This window comes from Protopterus annectens, chromosome 16.part0 (genome assembly GCF_019279795.1).
Source record: "Protopterus annectens isolate FY-2018-M chromosome 16.part0, PAN1.0, whole genome shotgun sequence".
In the NCBI taxonomy this organism is placed as follows: Eukaryota; Metazoa; Chordata; order Ceratodontiformes; family Protopteridae; genus Protopterus; species Protopterus annectens.
Genome location: NC_056750.1, coordinates 311,080,933 through 311,105,790, shown reverse-complemented (window position 1 = coordinate 311,105,790; position 24,858 = coordinate 311,080,933).

Below are 24,858 nucleotides of genomic sequence, written 5' to 3'. Positions count from 1 at the left end.
TATTGAAATGTAATAATAAATCTAAGAGCAGTCCACAAACCGGGCAAGAAATAAATAAATGCTGGCATAAAAATACATATTTAATTCACATTGGTAAGCGCTTTCAATAATAGCTTCGTCAGACCATAAAAACAGAATGGTCATAGAACATTTAAATGCATAAAACAACCAATCGCAACTCACTAAACAATTACATCACAGCCAAGCTGAACCCACTCTAATCATTCTAAAAACTAATATAAATGTAAAGTGCATAGTGTGCATCTCAGAAAGTATTAAAACGCATGTTAAACATATCTAAAAATAGAAAATACGAGAAAATATTTCTAGTTACTATAAAAACGAACTATAAATATATAAATATAAATCAATATGCAAAGTTTATCTTGAATAATAAATGTATATCTGAGGAGAAACTTCATCTATCTTGTATTGAAGTAAGAGACTTCTCAAAATTCATATAAAATAAAATGAACAGTGATAAGAAACTCAGATGTTTAATGCATATGTCCCTATGCATTAAAAATGTGTATCTATATGCATAAGCAATTAATTAAATGTAGACTAAAAAACATGAAATCAGTACTATCACTGTTACTTTATATGATGCCAAAGTCTAGTTAATGAGCAATCAAAAATCAGAAACAAATATCCATTTTGACAGATTAGAACTTATGTACAAATGCAAAATATGTATAACAAAGGAATATACAAAATGTAAGAATATAAAATTAAAACATATATGAGAATACTATCACTGCTGCTCTATGTAAGCCCAGAGTTTGAGTCAGAAATCAATAGCATACATCCATCTACACAAATAAAACTAGAATACATATACAAAATGCAGAAAACATAAGGGTGTATGTAACATTAACCTCAGCTAATATTGTACAGCTACAGATAACTTCCTTTGTTTCAAAGTTGGTTTAATAGATGCCCTCTCATTCAGGCATTTCCCTTTATCAGCTCTCAGCCTCAAGATCCACCTAGCCTCCTTGCTGTCAGTGACATTCCTAATGTGTCCCTCACATACAGTTGGAATTACCTCCTCAATAACCATGAACTTGAAGTGGTGGTCATCACCAGCTGTAATCACATGTTTCAATAAGGCATTCTTGTTATACTTGATCCTAATTTTATACATGTGTTCCCTCATCCTTTCTCAGAGCGTCCGGTTGGTCTTGCCAACATAAAATGATCTAGAGTTCACATACAGCAAGGTAGACAACATTATGTGTTTTACAATTTGCATGCAACCTAAATTCAAACCTCTGGCTGGAATCTGGATGTATAAAGATACCAGTGGTATCAATGTAACCACAGAAATTGCAATTACCACATGGATTAGTACCTACCTCTCCATCCAAACTTCTGCCATTTCTACTGTTATGACAGTGTAATCTTTTTAAATTGTGTTTATTCTTAAATAAAACGGTTGGTTCATACCCAGCAATACTCCTAACCTGTGGATCTGTGGTTAAGACCCACCAATTCTTCCTAATAATATCTGAAATTGGTTTGATATCCGTGGTAAAGTGCATTGGTATATTCAGCTTGTTGGGACGTTGTACTCCAACATGTCGACTATCTGTACCAGGATGTGGTGAAAAATAGGGTTTCACCCTATCTTTCCTCAGCTCATTCAGGCCGACTAGGCTGCTCTCTAACTTTTGCTGACTATAACCTCTGTCAACCAACATATATTTCAGAGTGGATAGTTCCTGCTTAAGGCCTCCATCTGAAGCATCTAATCTGGACACTCTCATACCTTGCCCCTTGATAATATTCTTACAGGTATATCCTGGGTGTGTACTGCATCTGTGCAGCAGGGTATTCCTATAGCATTTCTTCCTGTAAACACCTCTGTTAATCATTCCACTTCCAAGTGTCTTCACAAATACATCTAAATAATCTATTCTGAACTGTGAGTAATTCATGGTAAATTTTAGATAGTCAAACCTCTCATTCAAGGCTACTATGAATTCATTCAAACCCTCAGTAGGGCCTCTTCAAACTAAAGTGCCATAAACATGTTGGCATAGCTATTGGCACAAGAAGTGCCCATAGCCATGCTTCACATTGTAAATAGATTTAATTATCAAATGCAAAAGCATTATTCTCTAATATGGTTTCCAGAAACAGACTGATGAGATCAATCTCTTCATGGTTAAACTCAGTGTGTGTGTGTATAAATACCTCTGTACTGACATTACCCACACATCACTGGGTATTATGGTAAAGAGGGATTGTACGTCTAAGGTAACAAAATAAGAATCAAAGTCTAAGACCACTGAACTACTATACTGATATAAATCTATCAAGAAGTGTTTAGTGTCTTTAAGAATATAAGCATTTCTATCCAATATGGATTTTAGCCATTTTTCCACTTAGAGGGAGAAGGGCTCAATAAGCCATCCCAGACACAATGGGCCTCATAGGGGGGTTTTGTCCATTCTTATGGACTTTAGGCAACCCTTGTATGGAGGGCAACAAAGGATAGTCAGCTTTTTAAAATCTATGCAAATTAATATCTATTGTGTCACTCTTTAATAAATCTTCCAACATAAAAGAAACCCTTTCATGCAAACTGTGTACCTTCTGTGAATCAGTGCGACAATAGAACTGTTCATCACTTAACATTCTGTTCATACTCTCTATGTAATCACATCTATTCATAATGACAATGGGCCCCCCTTTGTCTGCAGGTCTGATGGTAATTGAATCATCTATTTGTAATCTCTTAAGAGCACATTGCTCTCTATAACTCAAATTGTATTTCATTCTACTACTCCTTCTATGTGTACATCTACTATTATAAACCTATACAAGTTGTCCTCTACCATCTTGTTAAATGCCTCATCCAATGGATGGGGGTTGGGCATGTATAAACTAGGTTTCCTAAACATATTCGAATGATCATAAACAACATTTGCAAACTCTAATTTAAGCATCACATTTCTGCTATAACATTTAATGTCCAACATGGTTTCAGTCATATCACTACATTTAGTGGGAATAAAAGTCAATCCCTTATTCAGAACACTCAGTTCATCAGTATTCAAAACACGTCCGGAAAGATTCCAGACTAAGGAGCCCCCACTTGACTCCACATCTTCTTCAGGGACTGATCGGGTTGTCCTTCTGTTGATAGCTTCCTTTTTTTGCCTTCCCTGACTCTGCAATTGTGTCCTTATAGGCCCCTTCTCCATATTTATAGGAAGTGGAAAATGGGGAAAGGCAACAGTAGCAGAAGATGTGGAAGGTATATTGGATACATTAATAGTAATGTTTGAAGTGCTTTTGGGCCGTACATCACCCAAATGTATCATAACTTGTCCATCCACTGACTTATTGGCATTAGTACAAATCAAGCTAGAGTCTGTAACAATATCTATCGGCTGACTGGGTGCACTGAGTACAGCAGAAAATGTTTGTGCACACAAAGGTGAAGCAACCATTCCCAATTCCTTCTGGGAAGCATTCATCCCATCACCAGCAACAGTATTGTTATTAGCATGAACAACTCTAGTATTGACAGACTCAACAATATTGTTATTAGTATGAACAGCTCTGGTGTTAATAGGGTCAGCATTCCATCCAGAATGGACATTCTCGACCCTAGGCCATGTAAAGACATGACCTCTTTGAAACTCACGTACGACTTTGTCAATTTTTTCTTTTTTTCTGTTGTATCAACCTCCTTTCAAAGACTACAATTCCATCTAACATGCCTTCTAGCACATGGTCAATCACTATATTAGGAAACCTGGCATACAGTTTCTGTTGCTGTTCTTGAATAGAGGCTGTTAGTGAATCCTCTTCGGGTTTAAAATATCATTTAATAGAGTCAAGTACTTTAGGCTTACCTCTAAATTCAACTGTTGCCAGCTGGCAAGTAACTTAGGATATTGAACACCATATATCAGCATTTATACACACACAGTGAGTTTAACCATGAAGACAATGATCTCATCAGTCTATATCTGGAAACCATATCAGAGAATAATGCTTTTGCATTTGATAATGAAAACTATTTACAATGTGATGGCGTGGCTATGGGCACTTCTTGTACCAAAAGCTATGCCAACATGTTTATGGCACTGTGGGGAAGAAGAGGTTTTATTTAAAATGGATTTGTATTCTAGATATGTGAGCTTTTATCAAGGTTTTCGATGACCACTTTCTGGTTTGGAGAGGCCCTACTGAGAGTTTGAGTGAATTTTTAGTAGTCTTTAAGAATATTATCAAGGGACAAGGTATGAGAGCATCCAGATGAAATGCTTCAGATGGAGGCTTTCAGCAGGAGCTATCCACTCTGAAAGATATGTTGGTTGACAGAGGTTGTAGTCAGCAAGAGTTAGGGAGCAGCCTAGTCGACCTGAATGAGCTGAGGAAAGATAGGGCAAAACCCTATTTTTCGCACATCTTGGTACAGATAGTGGACATGGAGTACAACATCCCAACAAGTTGAAAATACCAATGCACTTTACCACGTATATCAAACCAATTTCAGATATTATTAGGAAGAATTGGCAAGTCTTATCCACAGGTTAGGAGTACTGTTGGTGACGAACCAACCTTTTTATTTAAGAATAAACACAATTTAAAAAGGTTACTCTGTCATAACAATAGAAATGGCAGAAGTTTGGATGGAGAGGTAGGTTCTAATCCATGTGGTAATTGCAATTTCTGTGGTTACATTGATACCACTGGTATCTTTATACATCCAGATTCCAGCCAGAGGTTTGAATTTAGGGTGCATGCAAATTGTAAAACACATAATGTTGTCTACCTTGCTGTATGTGAACTCTGTAGATCATTTTATGCTGGTAAGACCAACCGGACGCTCCAAGAAAGGATAAGGGAGCACATGTATAGCATTAGGATCAAGTATAACAAGAATGCCTTATTGAAACATGTGATTACAGCTGGTGATGACCACCACTTCAAGTTCATGGTTATTGAGGAGGTAATTCCAACTGTACATGAGGGACACATTAGGAATGTCACTGACAGCAAGGAGGTCAGATGGATCTTGAGGCTGAGAGTCGATAGATGGAGGGGCCTGAATGAGAGGGCATCTATTAAATCAACTTTGAAACAAAGGAAGTTATCTGTAGCTGTACAATATTAGCTGAGGTTAATGTTACATACACCCTTATGTTTTCTGCATTTTGTATATGTATTCTAGTTTTATTTGTGTAGATGGATGTATGTTATTGATTTCTGACTCGAACTCTGGGCTTACATAGAGCAGCAGTGATAGTATTGGCATATATGTTTTAATTTTTTATTCTTACATTTTGTATATTCTTTCATTATACATATTTTGCATTTGTACATAAGTTCTAATCTATCAAAATGGATAGTTGTTTCTGATTTTTGATTGCTCATTAACTAGACTTTGGCATCATATAAAGTAATAGTGATAGTACTTATTTCATGTCTTTTAGTCTACATTTAATGAATTGTGTATGCGTATAGATACACATTTTTAATGCATATGGACATATGCATTAAACATCCGTGTTTCTTATCACAATTCATTTTATTTTATATGAATTTTATATGAATTTTGAGAAGTCTTCTACTTCAATACAAGATAGATGACGTTTCTCCTCAGATATACGTTTATTATTCAAGATAAACTAAGCATATTGATTTATATGTGTGTGTGTATATATATATATATATATATATATATATATATATATATATATATATATATAGTTTGTTTTTATAGTAAGTAGTAATATATTTATTCTCGTATTTTTATTTTTTAGATATGTTTAACATGCGTTTTACTACTTTCTGAGACACACACTATATATTTTACATTTATATTAGTTTTTAGAATGATTAGAGTGGGGTTCAGCTTGGCTGTGATGTAATTGTTTAGTGAGTTGCCATTGGTTGTTTTATACATTTAAATGTTCTATGACCATTCTGTTTTTATGGTCTGACAAAGCTATTAGGGAAAGCGCTTACCGATGTGAATTAAATAAATATTTTTATGCCAGTATTTGTTTATTTCCTGCCTGATTTGTGGACTGCTCTTAGATTTATTATTACTTTTACTCATGCTTGTTTTACTGTAGGCAGTTTCACATTTATCCTTCATGGTGTGGTGCTGTTTCTTTGTACTGCTTTAAATATTGAAATATGTTTCTATTAATGTTCCATGTTGAAATTCTATCATTGGTGGCCTGTTGCTATCAATGTAACCTGCATGTTGTTGTAATGGCCACTGTGGTTCCATATATGCATGTGTTCTGTTTGCTATGCAACTGTTCCAAATCTGTTGTTTTGGGTTAATGTGAATATCTATGCATGCTGTTATAACTAATCCTGGATAGTGTTGACTATTACTAATCCACATATGTTCTAAAACTGCAACACCATAGCATGTTTGGGAAGGCCGGTACCAGTGGACCCACCACTTCCACCTCATCTGGCCGTGACACCATGCCCCAGCATGTTTGGGACCCACCCCGGGACCTCCTCATCCACTGGTCTTACACCACTTTGGGTGGAACTGCCTCAGGAGATGGGGATCGTCCCCCCTGGGAGCGGGTTGAGACAGGATACCATCACCGGAAGCCAGGTCCAGGGATTGGTGTGTAGCAATCTCCGAAAGGAGTTTGGAGATCTGCTATGCCAGCTTGAGGGCCACATGGCACAATTAAAGGGTCAGCCTGCCCCTCCTGCTCAGCCTCCAGCACAGCTATCTTTGGGGCCGTTAAGGTGCAGTGATGACTGCCCATAGGTGGGGACCTCAGTCCCACTGTTTCCATTTGGGGTATCAGTGGCTTCTGATTTCCAAACACCCCTCCTTATCCAAAGTGTTTACCCCACACGTGTCATATACCGTGCCCCTGTATGCTGTCTTGTCTGTCTTCCTACCTAACCTACCTCCCCAAATATGCCTACTATCCTTCCCCAACATCTCACTCTCTCCTTAAAAAAAAGAGCTATCTGTTCCCAAAAAAAAAAATCTTGCACCATACATAGCTGTCCATTTTGAACACGTGTCCACTGGACACATGTAATCTGGTCTAACTGGCTTCACAACACATTACTGTTGTCATCACCCATCTCTCAGGGGTTTGAGTGTCCAAATACCTCCAAATTCAGTATATATGCACAGCTGTTGCTGCAGAAGAAATGGACAGCTATGAACCTTCCCTACACCCATCCTGCATATCCCTAGATACTTTCCCTATTGCCTTTCTCTCTGCGTACCCCCTTTTTCACCACTTTCCTATCACCCCTTTTTTCTTTTCTTTCAAAGAAATTAGCATGGGGGTAAGCTGTTTTAGGCAGTAGTAAATCTGTTTGCATGGCGCTAAGCAATGCCTACACAGATTAAGCACTTTTAAGGCTGTCTGTAAGCAAATTTAACTGGAAGTTAGCATTGCTTACCACCGCACAAACCCTCTTACAACTGCTTAAAAGTGCCTTAACCGCTCTGTATCCAACAGCCCTTGTTCTGCCCAGCAACAAAATAATAAGCCCTTGCAAGTCTTGAACCCAGGATCCTGCACACCATAACCACAGAAATTTACCATTAAGTCATCTGAGCTGTAGATAGGTCTGAAGTCTTTTCAAACATAACATGCAGCACAGTCATTTAACAGTAGGGAAAATGTATTTATATATGTATATGTATGTGTATATACACATATATATATATATATATATATATATATATATATATATAGAGAGAGAGAGAGAGAGATTTTATATATATATATATATATATATATATACATATATATATATATATATATATATATATATATATTTATGTTGTATGTATATTATTTTATATATATATTATTATGGTTTTATGTTGTCTGGTTTTGTTTTACATTATTTGGTAAAAGCCAACTAGGCCAACTGCACTATATATATATATATATATATATATATATATATATATATAAATATATATATAAATGCTAGGATCGCACTACAGTGGGGAAAAGGACATATACCTTTGATTTGCCTTATTGTATTACTTGTCAGTGAAATAAGTTTATGGTGAAATGGGTTTTAGGTGAAATGAGTTTTAGGTGATATGGTCTTGGTGAAATGAGTTTAGGTGAAATGAGTTTTAGGTGAAGTGATACGTACCCATATATATATATATATATATATATATATATATATATATATATATATATGTGTGTGTAGAGCAGTCGGACATCGGATCCACACTCTGAAGCTCTTACTGCAACAAATCTGACCAAAGGCTGTGTAAATGGTGGTGAAGGGGCTCAAACTAGGGACCTCTTTTAATTATTGCCCTTATCTCTTCCTTCACAGCAGAACTGTTCTGCCTTTCATCACAATAATAAGGCCTGCCAAGTTCTGGACCAAGGGCTCTGTAAACTATGATCAAAACAATGTACCATTACACCATCTGAGCCCTACAAAATAGTGATGCATTTCAAACATATCAGTTAGTACAGTCATCCAACAGCAGGGAAAGGAGTCTGTAGACTCAGTCAGGTAGTCTATATATGCATGTATATATGTATGGAGATGCATATATGTGGACAAATCTATACATGATACACACACACACACACACACACACACACACACACACACATATATATATATATATATATATATAGAGAGAGAGAGAGAGAGAGACATCCACATTCATTTCCACATATATGCATATATGCATGATATGCAGAGATATACATCCACATTCATTTCCACATATATGCATAAATATATATATATATATATATATATATATATATATATATATATGAGAAATACATATATCAATATATGACAGCTACAAAGACCTGCAATCAGAGGGTCATACTGCTGCACACTGGAATTCTAAATGTGGTAATTCACTCACTGGAAGTATTCCTTAAAATGGGGAACAATGACATCTGTGCTGTAACAGACACTTGGTAAAGGCAGCAGAAAGCACCCCTGCAGTACCAGCGTATAATTAATTCCACAACTTTTTGCTGCAAAAAGTGGACTGAAGCTCCAAAGGTGGTGGTATTTTCATATTCACAAAGGATGCACACAACTACAGAGTGGTAGACCAACATTATACATTAGAGATCCTGCAGGTGTAGCTGACAGTGGGTAAGACAGTGGCTCAGGTTGTAACCTCATGGCAGCCATGAAAATGGAGACTAGTTGCATGACAGCTGAATCAAGCAATGCACTATGAACACGTACACAAATGCATGGATATCACCTTATCCAATACAACCAGGACCCTCACCTCCAAAAAAAGGAAACTGATCTGGTCGTCCCCTGCCATAAAGAAACTTTACAACAGAAGGAGAGAACTGATATGGTCTAAGGTGAAGTCCCAAGACAGGAAATAAACCCTTATCAGCCTCAATGAATAGTTGAGATCCCTCATCAAATACTACAAAGTTAGCTGTGAGAACAGAATTAGAGCACATAGTAAAGACAACCACAAGGCCTCATACAGTTATGTAAAGAATCTACATGGCAATACCAAAAATTGTTCTGAGCTACTAGGCAATAGTACCTGCCAGACTTGAGCCAACAAATAATGCCAATATACAGGCTGGCATCTTGAGTGCAAACATTACCCTTCACTCCCCCCAAAGGACCAATCACAATACCAGCACACCACCAGGCACCCAGTATTACTGCAGCACAGGTTAAAACACCACTGTCCAAGGCCAAGAATACAGCTTCTATGGGACCTGAGATTATCCCTGGCTGTGTTATACATGAACTACAGGGTGACCTGGCAGCTGACCTCACCTCAGGCTTTGTCCCTTCTGGATTGTGTACTGCTACAGTCACCCCTCTCCACAAATGAGGTGTAACTACAAACCCTGGGAAATACCACCCCAACTGCCTGACAAGTCTGTTATGCAACACTATGGAATGCATCATCATACACCTAATAAACAGGGATATGTGAATCTGCAGACTCAGGATCCCACACAGTTTACCTTTGTGAAGGGTAGGTCATACCTGCTCATTCAACCTAGCCAACTTCTTGGTGTTAGTCACCTGAGCTGTGGATGAAGGCAAGGTGTCACATACAGCCTACATTAATCTGGCCAAAAGACTTTGATAACATTTCCCACTCACTAAGCTTGGCATCAACCCCTATATCACTAGGTGGGAACAGAGGCACAAACACAGGGGTAGATTGCAATCCAAATCCAAGTGTGTGACCCTCCAGTGGCAATGAAACGAAAAGCAGAGATTCAAAGGAACTTCAAATAAGATGCATTCATAAAAAATAATAAAGTTTATTCCAATGAGTGAGCTTTTCGTAAAGGCTTCTTCAGACTCTTAAAACAATGAATAAAACTGTTTGAATCATTTTTAAACCATCCTTAAGCTTCCTATTGGACATTACAAATTGATATGTCACATGTTATCTTGTCTTAAAGGAACAGATACTCAAAAAGTTAACATAGTTAAATGCAACAATGTTTAGAAGGAATACTTCCATCCAAATATACAATTAATGATCAGAATGTCCATGCAAATAAGTAAAAATATGCATATACCCTGATACATTCTAAAAATAAAAGGAGCATTGTGCTTGGTCCTATATCATTCTACAATCATTAAAAACTGTTGCTACATTCATTAAAAACCCTGAACATTCTCTCTCCTCATGGTGTTAAAAACATTAAAATCCTTAGATAAACAGCAAGTTTTATCGCTTCAATATCTAGCATCTCTACTAAGATAGTGGTGTGTCAATGCAACTTTGCATATATCAGGTTAAAAAATAATATAGCGAGAACTCTGTACTAAAATGTAAGCTTTACCACAAAACAACATAGCGAATATAATGTATTTCGCGATGTGCCTCATCAAGGAGTCAGACCTCATCATATCGGTGAAAGGCTGTTGTCCAAGATTAAAAATTCCACAAATAGGAACCTCTTAGATTCCACGTAAAACAAACTGTTTACAAGTTGTAAAGTGCCGTGCTGTAGGAACTCTGAATGCAATTGAGTACAACCTAACTTCATGCTATGGTAACTCAACGTATGTGAGCACGTTCTAAGCATCTAAGTACTGAACAACAGAAACAATGTTTAAATTTCTAAGAAAAAAGGTGAGCCTATATTAGGTCGGCTGTCCTGTGCCTAAAATAGACAGTATTTGTAAGCACGATTATGCCCTAGAAGCATATATTGATCACAAAGTGTCACTATTTAAAACAATGAAACGTGTACATATTAATGAGTACACTTATTAAAGTGTTCTGAACATGGCAGAGATGGCATTAACTAATACAAAATAAAAAGATAAAAACAGATAAATAGTGGAATGCTAGGCGTAACACATAAAAATTGACACAATAAAGCTTGAAATTAGCACAAAGCACACATATAATAATACCTAAGTATAAAGCTCCATGGATGATGGGGTCCCTAACTAGTAAAAAAGCAACTACTTCCATGTACATAGTTGGTGCTAAATATAACAACATTCTAAGTTAAAAAGGTCAAATGAAAAATGTGAAGAGATAAACAATCCGCAACAATACTAAGCCTGTACCTAATGATAAAACAAAACTATCTATTGATGTATGGGGTACCTAGCTCAGTCGCAAAATAAATTCCAGCTACAGTGAACAAATATATAGACGTATATGCATGCTTGTATATACATGTGTATATATTTACACACATGCATGTGTAAGCTATGCCCAATAACCACTAATATATTGAGGTGGTGATAGGAGGGGATGAAAAACATACTAGTATGTGAGGTATGGGCTCAGAAGTAAGGCTAAAACAGGGGTAGATTGGACATACTGCTGTCATACATTGAGACAGTTGCAGATGTTACTGGGTTTGTTGTAACATCCTTTATAAGGAATATGACTTCGGTAATACCAATAGATGTGAGTATTTACAGACTGAATTCCCCAGAGTCCACAACTGATTTACCAAGGACACCAACTGTCTGGTGGACACACAAAATATAACAGGCAAACATGCGGCCAGTCTGTGGACAATGTGCCAGTGGAGAGGTAAGTCAGAGACATATCACTGTGAGTCATGACATCACACACTAAATGTATGTCCATACAAACCCTGCCAATCTATCAACACTGATGACATAGAATCTGTACACAAATCTGGGGATATGTCCCCCATGTTGGTTGGCTGTCTCCACATGTTCTGTCCTATGACATATTGCTACCAACTCTGTAATGTCCCTCACACAGGCAAGGAAATGGGGCAAGGCCCACATTAAGGAATGTCCCATATGTCAGAACTAGCAGCAGTGTCCAGGTCCACAGCACAATACAGTGTGAGCACATACATAGTGGTATGGCTGTACCAATACCTGACATCTGCACATCTGTACAGAGGACAGAGAGAAAGTAGAGAGCCAACAGGCCATTAGGATGAATGTTTTGAAAGATACAGATCTGAAACTGAAAAGTATGCCATTGCTACATGGCAGCAGTCCTCAATGACATGTCCAAAAAACATAGTAGTCTGCAGTTAATATCAACATATCAGATCAATATCCAACAGGAGATAAATATAAACATACAGCTCAAACACCAAGAACAAGATACTTAGTACTCAGATTCCAGTTTTGCATGCAGGGGTGTATGGTTCCAGTACTACAATCTGCAATCTTCTCTTACTTGCAAAAGCACTGTTAAAAGTACTAACGCAGTGATACAATATGTGTTAAACTATTAATGTCAACCAGTGCATTGGTGTAAATGCAAGTATGACTGCATATAACCTGGGGTACTACCCATGTATGAAACAAAAACAAAGAGAAAAGATTCTTGTACTACCCATGTATACCCAGGTGTCCCATACAGTATAGTCGCACCCCTTGCTACTGTAATGCAGCACATAGAAGCATGTTATGTACAGGAAATTAAATACACTTAATAAAGATGTCATTACCCTGCTATTTTATCAGATTAGAATGTGATTACTGGTTACTAGGGCTAAGCTATGCTTAGCAGATGTAACCATTGCTTAAATATAAATGCTAAGCAAATTTGCACACTGGTAAGCAAAGCCTACACGGTGTAAACACCTATTCATTTAAGTGTACATTAGCACTGTTTACTGTTGTGCAAACCCATGCAAACATGCTCAAAGCTGCTCAAAATCACCTTAACCACTCTTTCTCCAACAGTCTTTGTTCTGCCTAGCAACAAAATAAACAGCCCTTGCAGGTCTTGAACCCAGGAGCCTGCACACCATAGCCTATGCAATTTACCAGTAAGCCACCTCAGCTGTATTGTTTGAAGATATTTTCTAAAACAAACCCTTTTTTACAGCCAGTTTACAATAGGGAAGAGACAAGTGTGCAATTAGGAAGGATTGGTATCTATAAATATATATATATATATATATATATATATATATATATATATATATATATATATATATCTGAATAGAAACATACATAGAAAGGATGTGAGATATGTAGGGAGATCCATATATGTGTACAACAATATATAGATATATTTCCAATAAATACTGAGGTGTACACACACACACACACACACACATATATATTTATATATATATATATATATATACATATGTATATATATATATATATATATATATATATATATATATATATATATATATATATATACAAATATATATATATATATATATATATATATATATATATATATTAGATACATGTATACACACATGCACATGTATATATATACATACATATGTATATATACATATATATATATATATATATATATATATATATATATATATATATATATATATATATATATATATATATATATATATACATACACACACACACACACACACACACACACACACACACACACACACACACACACACACACACACATATTTAGATATATTTGTTAGTAATTGCAGGTGTGGGGGTAGCCACATCCTTTGATTTCCTGTCCTTGCCTATTTAAGTGGTACAGTTTGAAATATTTTCTGCTTAAAATCTCAGCTTTGGCCGGCTAAGATCTAGCTGTATTCAACTGAACTTATAAGAGAATTTAAGTACCTTTATCTGCACTTTTTTCAAATAATACGTATTTAAATTGATTTAGCTGTCTTTCATGATTATTAACTGAACTGGAAGTGTTGACTCTGTTCTTCAGTTAGTTTTCCTACCCACCCACCCTGTTTCTGTTTTGGTGTTAATCTTAGTGGTGTTGAAACTGCCTGCCCCTCTTGTAAATTTGTGTTTCTATACTCCTTCTGGGCCCATCTCATTTGCTCACTCAACTGAGTGCAGTGAGATCATATTCTGATTTCAGGCACTCCTACTGTGTACAAATAGAGCATCTGGGAAAGAAAACAAAAAAAAATGTAAGCTTGTTTCCTGCCTTTCCTGTTAAGTGGTCTAGACTGTTTGTAGGATTCTGAGTCCCCAAGCCCTTCTGTGTTGGAGGGAAGCCTTCCAGCTTAATTTTGTTTCTTATAACTAGCCAGTTTTCTAGTTTCAGCACTCCAATCTGTTTCTTTGAACTCAGCACTTGTTCAGAACTCATTGTAAGCACTACATAAGCTGCAAATTACTACAGCACTCAACATTCCTCATTTGTCTAGTGGAAAGCAGTTTTTAGTACTTAATAAATAAGCACTTATCCAGGCATGTCTAAGGGTCAGTTCCCAGTGATTTTACCTCTCTACCTGATGAATCTGGGCATCTTGGGGCAATGCAGCAATTGCCTCATGTACACAGACAACCCTCTCCTCCTACCACCCAACACTACAACCTGTGAGAGATGCACTTATATAGCCAAACTGGAAGCAAAGCTCTCTTCACCCAAGACTGGACTAGACAGTCAAGAGGAGAAGGTAAACACATGCACCCCACCACACTCATCACATAGTCCCTCAAAACCTACACTACCAAAACATACACATAGAAACACAAAACACACACCTACATTTGCGGAGGCTCTCAATAAAAACCTGCCCAAGCATCAGGGACATTCAAAGCATAAACGCAAGCAAACTCCACTCCCAACACAACCAAAATGACACATAGCCCACAAACTCAGTGTGCCACTCAACCACAGCCCATAAGGCATAACAACGTACCCAACACTCTAGTCATAGGTTACTCTATAATCAGGCACACTGATGTTCCACTCACTAGACTAAACTAGGAGAAAGTTACTGTCAGCTGCCTGTCAGGTGCCAGGATATGCCACATAACACATGCACTCAGGTCACTCCACAATAAGTACAAATATGACACTGTCATTGTCCATATTGGTGTGAATGACCTGAGATGTACCTCCATGGACTACATGAAAAGAGACATGGAGGAGCTCTCCGATCTTGTATCCCAGGCAGATATGACCCTAACCCTGAGTAGCATCCTGCCATCACCAAGAATGATACCACAGTACAAGGACAAAATGATTGACTTCAACAATTGGCTAAGCTTCTGGTGTCATTCTAAGGGGATCCAGTATTTGTCTGCCTGAGACAACATGACCGACAGTCCACGATGCTTTGCCAGAGATGGCCTGCACCTGTCGCCTTTAAGATTCCGGATACTGGATAAAGCTCTTGCCACCCCTATAGTGCCTTTTTTAGGCAAGGTTCAAATGACAAATTCACCACCGTAACAGGTACAAGCAAGCAAAATCTGAGGGTAAGGCTACTCAATGCTAGAAGTCTAAACCTCAAAATGCACTCACTCGAGGCACTCCTTAAAATGGAGAACATTGGCATCTGTGCAGTGACAGAGACCTGGTTCAAAGCTCCAGAGAGCACCACTGCATTACCAGGCTTCAATTCATACCACACCTTTCGGCCACCTAACCCAGAAAGAAGCAGTAAAGGCGGAGGCGTGTCCATATTCATTAAGGATATCCACACCTCCAGGCTAGTTGCACAGCATAATACATCAGAGATTATCCAAGTGCAACTAACTCTGGCCAACACCGCAATCCAAATTGTAGCTTGGTACAGACCCCCCATCATGCCCCAGGATTCACACTCCTCATTTCTTGATACACTGGAAAGTATTAGGGTACAACCCAACACCCTAATAATGGGCAATTTCAACTACCTCAGCATTAACTGGGAAAACTACTCATGTACCAACTCTTTTGCTCAACATTTTCTAGAATTCATAAATTCCAACGCCTTGGATCAACTTATTCACACCCCCATCAAGGGCAGCAATATCAGAGACCTGGTCATTACCAACATGGGAAACTGGTGTTCCACACCAGAGGTCAATTCTTCGTTGGTCAGATCCGACCACAAGCTAATCAGCCTAGACTTCCACATCCCACCCCCACCCCCAATCAGGGAAACCATCGTAAAAAACTTCTCCAAAGCCAACTTCACACTTCTTAAGACAGAAGTGGCAAACTTCATGACACCCATGCAGATGGACAATAGAGGTATGACTGCCGAATCCTACACAAATGCACTTTATAAGCACTTACACGAGTGCATGGATCATGCTATCCCTAATAGAACCAAGATGTTATCCTCCAAAAAAGGAAGCCAATCTGGTGGTCCTCTGCCATAAACAAACTCTACAACAGAAGAAAGAAACTGTTGCAAAAAAGAGTAAAATCCCATGACTGGAGGAACTCCCTGGTCAACCTCAGTAAGAAGGTGAGATCCCTCATAAAATCCAAAGCTAGTTATGAAAACAAAATTGCCACTGATTCTAAAGACAACCACAAAGCATTCTATAGCTATGTCAAGAATCTAAATGGGAACACTCAGATCTGCTCTGAGTTACAGCACAATGGCACTAAATATACAGAACCAACTGATATTGCCAACATCCTAGCAGATAGGTTCAGTGCTAACTTTAGCCCCCTCTCACCACCTAGAGGGCCCATCTCTATACTGAAAGAATGCAAAGTTCCTATAATCACGGCTGTACATGTAAAAAACACACCCTCCAAAGCCAAGAACACAGCATCCATGGGACCTGACAATATCCCAGGCTGCATTCTACACAAACTACAGAATGAACTGGCACCCTACCTAAGTACCATGTTCAATCATAGCCTCACCTCAGGCTTTGTACTCACTGAATGGTGCACCATGACGGTTATCCCACTCCACAAAGGGGGAGCCACGACGGATCCCGGGAACTACTGCCCCATTAGCCTGACGAGCCTGGTCTGCAAGGCCATGGAATGTATCATTGTGGAAATCATAAACAAAGACATTGGTAATCTCCAAACTGTGGACCCTACCCAGCTTGTATTTGTAAAAAGCAGATCATGTCTCCTAAACCTGATTGACTTCTTTGAAGCAGTCACCAAAGCCATAGATGAAGGTAAAATGGTTCACACAGCTTATCTAGATCTCGCCAAGGCTTTCGACACCATCCCCCACTCTGGAATTATAGATAAGCTCACTAAACTAGGTATAAATCCCTATGTCACAAGATGGGTTGCCAACTGGCTCATGGACAGAACCCACACTGTGAAAGTAGCGGATTCCAAATCCGACATCAGACCAGTGACAAGTGGAGTACCACAGGGTTCAGTCCTGGGTCCTCTCCTGTTTGGTATCTACTTCTCTGAAGTGCAGGTCAACACAGAAGGTCTTTGGCTAACAAAGTTTGCAGATGACTGCAAACTAGGAGCCATAATCAAAACTCCTAACGATGTGGACAAACTACAAAAGGGCCTCACTGAGACAGATACCTGGTGTCAAAGCCATGGCCTGAAGCTTAATGTCAAAAAGTGTATTGTCATCCCCTTTGGTAATAACTCTGTACCCATGAACTACCACATAGCTGGTAATCTACTTAATGCCAAAAATGTGATAAGAGACCTTGAGACACAGGTGGACAGTAGTCTCTCCTTTGATAATCACATCACCACAGTGGTCAGGAAATCCTTCTACGTGGCTCATCTCATCACAAAAGGATTCTCATCCAGAAAAAAAGAGGTCATTGTTCCCCTCTACTCATCACTCATTAGACCCATTATAGAGTACAACACCCCTTTTGGTATGTACCTCACAAGACATCTACAACAACTTGAAAGACCACAGAAATACCTCACAAAGAGGATTACTGGCCTCAAACAGATACCCTATGCAGACCGTCTCAAAAAACTACAGCTTTACTCCATCGCATATCGCCTACTCAGGTGCGATCTCTGCCTAACATACAAAGCTATGTCAAACCCAGAGCTGTTGGACATGCTCCACTTAAAGAAATCCCAATCCCTCCGAGCTACATGCTCTAGGGACCTAAACCTTGTCACCACAATAAACAGAACATGCTGGAGGGATAGATTCCTGTCCCAGAGACTTCCCATACTCTGGAACAGACTACCTATCTATGTCAAACAGAGCTCCTCATTAGCACTCTTCGAGAAAATCTTGACGATTGGATGGGAAATGGGAAATTCACTTCTGTGGCTCTGCTCGACAGGGGGACAGGAAAATAATTTTCTTGGGTGGCGAAAGTCAGGGTACATTTTTTGGCTAGGGTCGTTAGCCTAGTACCTACCTATGAACCTAGATATATATATATATATATATATATATATATATATATATATATATATATATGCATACATGCCCCAAAATGCCCATACAAATATATGCTGCTGATAGACAACCCACAACTGGGGCAGCATGCACAGTTGGATACAAAAGCAGCCATAACATTCACATCTGCCCCCCCCAACCCACAGTCCAAATAAATAATTGAACAGTATCCTGCTACAAAATCATGATAGGCCATACACAATGGCCAGACATACAACAACCTCTTAGGAAAACAAATAACATGTCTGAACATAGCAAAGGAAAATACAACCAGCCAGTAATTCATACGTGTTTATTATACTCTGATGTCTTGGCTAAAAGGAGTAAACATTACCAGAAATACATGCCTTAATCACAAGAGGCAATTAACACCTAATTACATAATTGAATACACAGCCTCCAATTACACTCGTCATTTAACCCCCTACAGGATAAAATATCACAGTTAATATTAATAGATTGAGTCTGTATAAAACAACTGTCCTTTTATGAATGTTTCATCACACTGAGGAACAGACATTTTCAGAAAAAGTACCTTGAGATCCACTACTGTCTCCATGGTGAGATTTATTCAAATGTACAGCTATAGAACTGACATATTTCTTATCAGTAATATGTCTGACAAGTTCTAACAGCCTAGTTTTAAAACATGTGTTACTGTCCCTCACATAAAATATGTTACAAAGCCATCTAAGAGCATTCTTTATACACCAACCTCTTGAATGTACAGACTTCAACATGTTTCCCAGCCATTCCCCTCAGCAGGAATTAGAGCACTAAAGAATGATAGACCAGTATACCTATCCACCTACTACTCTATGACATCTGGACAAAGCCTGACATAATTGCGGGACAGAAGCCCTAGTACAAGGCCATACATGAAATATTGCTGTTATACACTGAGAAAGTTACTGATGTTACAGGATTTGTTGTAACATATCTTATTCTGAGGGATATAAAGTCAGAAAAACAAATGGATTTTATCATCTACATAATGCAATCACCAGAGTATGCTACTGATTTGCCAAGGACACCTGTCTGATGATAGCCCATACATAGCAGGCTAATCTGTGACCATTATGTGGATGGCCCTACAGTTGAGAGCTATGCAGAGACAGTGCTTTGTCAGACTGAAACCCCTGCAGAAGTAGCATGTGCAGACAAACCCTGTTAAACTAGCAGTATTCCAAACATATAACAGCAATACTCACATTCTGCTCCTAAGTCTTGAACCTTCCCCACCATTTAGTTGGCTTGTCTCCATAAGTCTTGTTGTAAGAGGTAGTAGCTCACATAACTCCAGTATGTCTTTCTCACAAATAAGGGAAAGGGACAGCACCCATATGGAGTACTCATTTATAGGAGTGTGTTGCCTTGACAATAGCTATTGGAAGAACTACACAGCTTCTCTGCATGCAATTAGCAAGCAGGGAACCCTAATAGGTGAACAGACCATCACCTGGTCATGTGCATCACCTACAAAAGCCATGCTGCCACCTATTCAAACAAGCTCTATTCCTGTAGTGCAGAGAGAGAGAGAGAGAGAGAGAGAGAGATAACAAATGAAACAAAGTGGGAAAGATAAGAAAGAAAAAAGGTAAGTGGAACATGTAAGCAAGTAACTGAATGCAGTACCTGGTCTGTAATAATGGGAAATAGGATTTGAAGGAATATATGTCCGAACAAGACATGCTGTACTAATGGCCTGCTAAACAGCTGCTATGGCTATAGCATATAGCCCTCTCTGCAGTGGGAGATAGCACAGATATACCTCTCAACTGTACAGATCTTCACAGAATGTCCACATTTTACCATCATGTATTTTTGTATGTTCCTCCTGAGCTCTGTACTTTTCTAGCAAATAGCTGAGGATTTAATCCATCAGGTAATGACAAACACTTGAGTTTAAAACTCCACATCCTTAAGAATAATGTAATGCTAAATGTATAATTCTACGAACATCATACATTTGTAACAGGAATATTTCAATTCTGTCCTTATTTATCCCCCCACCATTTTAGGCATTGTCCAGATGTGATGCTCTGAGAGGTTGTGAGATGGGGTCACAGCTCAGGAGCCTGATTCACCCTGGAAAAGGAAATGCCATATATGACAACTGCAAGCGTGTCTGTCAAACAGTTGTGACTGTGCAACTGCTAGGCCAGTTAATGGGATGTTTTCCATATCCATATTACCTGTGATTATGAGTATGACACATTTGCCTTGTAAAGCTAAGAGACCTATAGAGTGCATGTTCATAGTAAAGTGCTGTTGCAGACATGTGTTGAACTGCATGTGATATCCTGAATTAATAGCATTCAACTGTAACAGTGTTCTGCTGGACAATAAGCATATTTGTGACTGATATCTGTAGTCACATACACATATACCTGTGTTATGTCAGCCAAACAATTGGCAGGTCTGTGAGCAATGACATTGCAACATAATAGCCTACTTATGACTGTTGGACATCTTCAAGGTTATCACAGTGATATCAAACCCTACTGTTCAATCAATGTACTAATGTATGGTGCAGCTATATTAATACAGTATCAATGTCACCTATGACACCCACTTATGTGTGCCATTGTCCAGATGTACTGCTGTAACAGTTTGAGATGTATGATTGAGTGGCAAGACTGTAACTACAGTGTGCCATATTAACATACAACAGAAATGTATACCAAATATCCCCCTGAGCATATGTATGTATGCTTATGTTCAGTTAGAAGGTACAATACTAAATCACATGGGTTTCAAGCATTCCGTTACATAGGTTGTGTATGTTGCACATGTGTGTAATATCAGTGTCAGTGCATACAACAGACAGAAATGTGTACAGCTACTGGTTGTTGCAGTTCCCTGACACTGCTATGGGTAGTAGACTAGGCATGATATTCAGCTATTAATCAGAGAAGTGCCCAACTATGTCATGACCCTCTGTCCATGCCTACCACTACCAGCTATATCGACAGCTATATACAGTGGATATCACAAGTGTACACACCCCTGTTAGAATGCCAACTATGTGTACTGTATGACAATCAGACCACAGAAGATCATTTCATAATGTTTCTCATCTTTATGTGACCCCTAACCTGTACAATTCCATTGAAATACAATCAAAGGTGTTTCTATGAAGGTGACCAAGTATTGCCAAGTGAAGATGTGCCATGATGTTAGAGTCCAGACCAAGATGGATGAATGCTGTAACCATCTCAAGAGGTGCATACACAGCACATGAGTTTAAGGGTGTGCACATTCATTCAACCTGCTTACTGTACTGAGTATTATTTCCATATGTTTTCACAGACCTGATTGTTATGTTTGCAATTAAATTGTACAGGCTATAGGTCACACTATAGGTGGGAATTGTTAGGATATGAGTTACTGTGGTGTCATGCTCCAATTGCACAAGTACCAGGCAGTGTATTGGGGGTGTGTACCCTTCATATCCACTGTAGCTATATGGACACAGCAGCACCTGACCTGTATATCCAGCCTCCACCAAGGTAGAGTAATCCCCTTTGGTGGACAGCAGCAATACACAAACCACATAATAGGTTGCTACATTGGCTGTACAGGGACACATAGGTGCAGGCAACAACAGTGAAGCAAGTCCACCTATATCTGAGCAAGCATGTAAGTTCACAGGTGACTTCCTGTAAGGCTGACTATGACTATGAATTGGACATATCCACACCACCAAGGACAATTGCAACCGTGTCTCCACATATGTTGTAAGTCTCAGATGAAACAATACAATTCACCCTGTACTGGGGGAAAAACACCTCATACACACACCATGGATATAGGCAACATACATCACACATGTTAGGTGGGAACATTGCCACCCTGTCCACCCCATTTATACAGGGAGATATGCACATCAACCACACTCCTCCCCTCAGCAATGGTGAGCATGTACATATTCCTTATGAAGCAACAACAACATATCTCCATGGGGCATAATAACATCAGTGTCTGCCTCCTACATGACATCAGGCATGTGCTCAAAACTCCATCAAACACCTGAGTCAAACACAGACCTGACACCATCCACACGCCATCCACATGAAAGATACCCACTGTCAACCCTCTACACAGAAATTAATAGAGGTTAGGGGATTATGCAATCAAGTGTCCAACATTGGAGGGAATGAGATAGCTCAGGGACAGGCGTGTATTGTAAGCTGCTATAGCCATAATAGCTTGGAGGGTTTTGGTGTACTGTGGATTATTTTTATTTATTTTATTTTTATTTATTTTACATTTGTTGACCGGGCTAGTCTAACTGGATATATGTCCATTTTCAGTAGAGGCCCGGGGAGAAAAGCTCCAGGACAATAACAGATGAAAAAGTAAAATTGTGTAGAATAAAATAAAGTTTACATAGAAAAAATACTGATATACATTTTACTACACACTGGTTAGTAATTATTTACAAAAATATAAAACACACTGGTAAATAACTAATTACAAAAATATAGAAGACAATGGTTAAAATACTATTTACAAAAATATAGAATACGACATTTATAAAGAGTCAATCATAGTAGATTACAAATAAATAGTTCTACTTACAAATGAAATAAGAACAATAGTGTCAAAGAGAGAAAGTAGAAGGAAATAGTAGAGTTAATCCGCTAGTCAGGGTTGTTGCAAGGGCATAGCCATTTTTTTGCAAGTAATATCCACTGTTGATGTGCATTTTGTCAACTGCATGAGTTCCTGTGACCTTTTTCCTGTTTATGTATTCCTGGTAACATGCAGAGTGCTCGCCTACCGGCATTCTCTGTTGAGGAAACAGACATCACCCAATATGTGATTGGACATTAGACCCTGTTACTTGCACAGTGAGCAGAAGATGTGTGGGAGAGGACTGCCCTGTGGAACAGTGTGGTTCACAGGGTAAATGATGCCAGCCTACACAGCAGAACTTATGAGCATGTTCAGCATCGGGTCACTGACCTCAAATGCCATGCCTGTCAATGGGCTGCTGCTGTAGTGAGAAACCGGCTAGCCACAGGTGGGGGCCCAGCCATCCAGCCCCCACTGACACCCACCAAGGAGCTCCTCACCACACTTGGGCCACATGAATGCACAAGCCATGACACTGAGGGAAGCATTGTGGAGGTGGACTGCGCACACACACACACACACACACACACACACACACACACACACACACACACACACACACACACACACACACACACACACACACACACACACACACACTGGATGAGGAGTGTGCAGGTAAGGGCCCAGTGGGGATTAGTACACTAATGTATCAGACATACATGTATCTGTATTGCATCTACATCCATGTGTCAGGTCTGACTGTAGTTCTGGATGGGGTTTTCTAATGCACAGAGGTGCACATCTGTGGTGAGGATAGGACATTGTGTATTACTGCGGTTAGTACTGCAGATGTGCAGACTTGCTGCAGCCATCCTGTACCAAGCCAATATGTATATCTGCTGACAATAACTTCCTCTCACAACTACCTAGGACCCTCTGGTCTACATATGAGACAGCAGCCTGAAGCTGGTGAGTATGACATTGTTCTGTTTTTGCCTGGCAATACCCCAGGCATGTGAAGCTCATGCAATTTACCATGCACACAACCATCAGTAATAGCTATATTGCTTTATGTAATAGCTATATTGCTTGTTGTGCATGTTCACTTGTGCTGGGGTTAACTGTATTGCATCACAGTGATCACCACTGGGGCCTGTCTGACGTAAACTCACCATTCCTGTAGCATACCTCACAACTTGTTAGTGCCAAGATGTCTAGACAGAGGCCAGCAAATTGTGCTGGACAAATGGCCTCAGGTAAGGTCATGCGTGACACATTACTGGTATACAGTGGATATAATTTGTGTACGCACTCCTCTTAAAATGCAAGCTATTCCTGTTACATACTAATTAGGACCACAGTATAACAGTCCACACCTCGTCCAGACTTTAATGTGACCCATAACAGGTACAGTTCACTTGTAAAACCAAGCACCTGGACTCATGTACTGCACCTTCAAGGTTAGCCATCTGTGAGGACGGCAGATGTCCTATCAGCATGATGTTTCAGTCAGATATGATACCTCATGCTGCCATATGTGTCAGTACACTCACTGTGGCCTATTTTGCTATAATATCACATAGATGGGCATTGTTAAGGCACACAGACCACGTCCGACCACGTATCGGTTTCAAACATATGGATATCCCAGACACATCTGTACAAAAGACTGTACAATGGTTTAACCGGCGGCTTGTAAGGCAGATGCTGTTACCAA